Source organism: Mus pahari, chromosome 3, assembly GCF_900095145.1.
Source record: "Mus pahari chromosome 3, PAHARI_EIJ_v1.1, whole genome shotgun sequence".
NCBI lineage: Eukaryota > Metazoa > Chordata > Mammalia > Rodentia > Muridae > Mus > Mus pahari.
Genome location: NC_034592.1, coordinates 70,767,433 through 70,771,976, shown reverse-complemented (window position 1 = coordinate 70,771,976; position 4,544 = coordinate 70,767,433).

The following is a 4,544-nucleotide window of genomic DNA, read 5'->3' as shown; positions in this document are numbered from 1 at the left end:
TCTTGTTTAGAATAGCTTTCTTTTGCTATCCTAGGGTTTTTTGTTATTCCAAATGAATTTGAGAATTGCTATTTCTCAGTCTATGAAGAATGGGGTTGGAATTTTGATGGGGGTTGCATTGAATCTGTAGATTGCTTTTGGTAAGATGACCATTTTTACTATATTAATCCTGCCAATCCATGAGCATCAGAGATCTTTCAATCTTCTGAGATCTTTGATTTCTTTCTTCAGAGACTTGAAGTTCTTGCCATAGAGATCTTTCACTTGCTTGGTTAATGACATACCAAGATATTTTATATTGTTTATGACTACTGTAAAGGGTGTTGTTTCCCTAACTTCTTTCTCATCCCTTTTATCCTTTGAGAAGAAGAAGGCTACTGATTTGTTTGAATTAATTTTATATCCAGCCACTTTATTGAAATTGTTTATCAGCTGTAGGAGCTCGCTGGTAGAATTTTGGGGGTCACTTATATATATTACCATATCATCTACAAATAGTGATAACTTAACTACTTCCTTCCCAATTTGTATCCCTTTGATATCTTTTTGTTGTCTAATTGCTCCAGCTACAACTTCAAGTACTATATTGAATAGATAGAGAGAGAATATCCAGCCTTGTCTAGTCCCTGATTTTAATGGGATTATTTTGAGTTTCTCCTCACTTAGTTTGATGTTGGCTATTGGTTTGCTGTGTATTGCTTTTATTATAGTTAGGTATGCACCTTGAATTCCTGATCTCTCCAATACTTTTAACATGAATTGGTGTTGTATTTTGTCAAAGGCATTTTCCAAATCTAATGAGATAATCATGTGGTTTTTCCTTGAGTTTGTTTATATATTGGATTATATTGATGGATTTGCGTATATTGAACCATCCCTGCATCCCTAGGATGAAGTCTACTTTATCACGGTGGATGATCATTTTGATGTGCTGTTGGATTTGGTTTGTGAGAATTTTATTGAGTATATTTGCATCAATATTCATAAGGGAAATTGGTCTGAAGTTCTTTCTTTGTTGGGTCTTTTTGCAGTTTAGGTATCAGTGTAACTGTGGTTCCATAGAAAGAATTAGGTAGTGTTCTTAATGTTCCTATTTTGTGAAATAGTTTGAAAAGCATTGGTATCAGATCTTTTTTGGAGGTCTAATAGAATTCTGCACTAAAATCATCTGGCCCTGGGCATTTTTGGATGGGAGACTTTTAATGACTGCTTTTACTTCTTTAGAGGTTATGGAACTATTTAGATGGTTTGTCTGATCCTGATTTAACTTTGGTATCTTGTATTTGTCTAGAAAATCATCCATTTCATCCAGGTTTTCTAGTTTGGTTGAGTATAGACTTTAGTAGCAGGATCTGATTATTTTTTAAATTTCCTCAGTTTCTGTTGTTATGTACACCTTTTCATTCCTGATTTTGTTAATTTGGATACTGTCTCTGTAGCTTCTCATTAGTATGGCAAAAGATTTGTCTAAGTTCCTTTTATTTCTACTTGGTTGATTTCAGCCCTGAGTTTGATTATTTCAGGCCTTCTACTCCTCTTGGGTGTATTTGCTTCTTTTTGTTCTAGATCTTTCAGATGAGCTGTTAAGCTACTAGTGTGTGGTCTCTCCAGTTTCTTTTTGGAGGCACTCAGAGCTATGAATTTTCCTCTCAGCACTGCTTTCACTGTGTCCCACAAGTTTGGATATGTTGTGCCTTTATTTTCATTGAATTTAAAAAAGTCTTTAACTTCTATCTTGATTTCTTCCCTGACCAAGTATCACTGAGCAGATAGTTGTTCAGTTTCCATGTGTATGTGGGCTTTCTGTTGTTTTTGTTGCTATTAAAGACCAGCCTTAGTCTATGGTGGTCTGATAAAATACATGGGATTAATTCAATGTTCTTATATCTGTTGAGGACTGTTTTTGTGTCCAAGTATATGGTGGATTTTTGAGAAGGTACCATGATGTGCTGAGAAGAAGGTATATTCTTTTGTTTTAGGGTAAAATGTTCTATAGATATCTGGTAAATTCATTTGGTTCATAACTTCTTTTAGTTTCACTGTGTCTCTGTTTAGTTTGTGTTTCCATGATCTGTCCATTGATGAGAGTGGGGTGTTGAAATCTCCTACTACTATTGTGTGAGACTTATTTATTTATTTATTTATTTATTTATTTATTTATTTATTGAGCTTTAATAGAGTTTCTTTTACAAATGTGGTTGCCCTTGCATTTGGGGCATAGATTTCAGAATTAGAGTTCATCCTGGTTGACTTTTTCCTTTGATAAGTATGTAGTAACCTTCTCCATCTTTTTTGATAACTTTTGGTTGGAAGTCTATTTTGATGGATATTAGGATGGATACTCCAGCTTGTTTCTTGGAACCATTTGCTTGGAAAATGTTTTCCAGCATTTACGCTGTGGTAGTGTCTGTCTTTGTCACTGAGTGTGTTTCCTGTATGCAGCAAAATGCTGGATCCTGTTTACATATCCAGTCTGTTAGTCTATGTCTTTTTATTGGGGATTGAGTCTATTGATATTGAGAGGTATTAGGCAGCAATGATCATTGCTTCCTGGTTGTTGTTGTTGTTGTTGTTGTTGTTAGAGTTGGAATTACTTTTTTTGTGTTACTCTCCTTTTGGGTTTGTTGTGAAATGATTAATTTACTTTTACTTGGGTATAGTTTCCCTTCTTGTGTTGGACTTTTCTATTATCCTCTGTAGAACTAGATTAGTAGAAAGATATTGTTTAAATTTGGTTTTGTCTTGGAAAACTTTGGTTTCTCCATCTATGGTGATTGAGAGTTTTGCTGGGTATAGTAGCCTGGGCCAGTATTTTTGATCTCTTAGAGTCCATATGACATCTGCCCAGGATGTTCTGGCTTTTTAGTCTCTGGTGAGAAGACTGGTATAATTCTGATACATCTGCCTTTATATGTTACTTGTCCTTTTTCCCTTACTGCTTTCAATATTCTTTCTTTGTTTTGTGCATTTGCTGTTTTAATTATTATATGACAAGAGGAATTTCTTTTCAGGTCCCATCTTTTTGTTGTTCTGTGGACTTCTTGTATGTTTATGGGCAGTTCTTTCTTTAGGTTAGGAAAGTTTTCTTCTACAATTTTTTTGAAGATCTTTGCTAGCCCTTTGAGTTGGGAATCTTCACTCTCTTCTATACCTATTATCCTCAGGTTGGGTATTTTCATTGTGCCCTGGATTTCTTGAATATTTTGAAATAGGAGCTTTTTTTACTTTTTTTTCCCTTGACTGTTGTGTCTGTCTTATATTGTATCTTCTGCCCCTGAGATTCTCTCTTCTATCTCTTATATTCTGTTGGTGGTGCCTGCATCTATAGCTATATAAATGCACTTGGGAGGAAGAAGAAAGCAATCACAAGTGGGGAGGGGAAGGAGTAGGAGGGAGGAAAGAACCTGATCTGGTATTGGGTGAGGGAAAAGGACTGATGCCCTGAGGGCTTGTAGAAAGAATGGAAACAGGCAACCTCTGGAGATAGGAGGTTGGGGAGGACCATCCATAATTCACCAGAGACCTGGGAGGTGAGAGACTCTCAGGACTCAAAGGGAGGGACCTTAGGTGAAATGCCCAAAAGTAGATAGAGGAAACTTATAGAGCCCACCTCCAGGAAGAAGATAGGACATCAAGTGAGGGATAGGGTTGCCATCCCACAGTCACAACTCTGATCCATAATTGTTCCTTTCTGAAAGAATTACAGGGATGAAAATGGAGGGAATCCTGAGAAAAAGAATTTCCAGCAACAGGCCCAAAGTGGGATCCAGCTCAAGGGGAGGTCTCAAGGCCTGACACTATTACTGAGGCTATGGAGCGCTCACAAAATGTAACCTAACAAGACTAGACTCTAGAAGACCCAACAAGAAGCTGAAAGAGTCAGAGGCAGATATTTGCACTCAAATATCTGATGGACAGAAGCAGCTGACCCCTGTTGAATTAGGGAAAGCTGAAAGAAGCTGAGAAGGGCAATCCTGTAGTAGGATCAGCAGTCTCATTTAATCTGGACCCCTGAGAACACCAACCAGGCAGCATACACCAGCTAATATGAGGCCCTCGACACACATACAGCAGAGGACTTCCAGGTCTGGGTTCATTCAGAGATGATGAACCTAACCCTCAAGAGACTGGAGGCCTCAGGGAGTTTAGAGGTCAGGTGGGGTGGGGGATGGGGATATCCACGTGGAGACAGGGGCATGGGGAGGAGTAATGGGATATGGAACAGTCAGATAGTGGACTGGGGGTGGTAATAAAATATGGAATGTAAAAAAATGAATGAATTAATTAAAAAGAATATATAAAAAATGTTGTTGAAATTATGCTTAGGTGTTTTCTTATATATGTCCCTCATTTAATTTAGCAAATGAAAACACATTGGCAGGTGTACTGGCTAGCTTTGTGTCAACTTGACACAGCTGTAGTTATCACAGAGAAAGGAGCTTCATTTGGGGAAATGCCTCCATGAGATCCAGCTGTAAGGCATTTTCTCAATTAGTGATCAAGGGGGGAGGTTCCCTTGTGGGTGGTACCATCTCTGGGCTGGT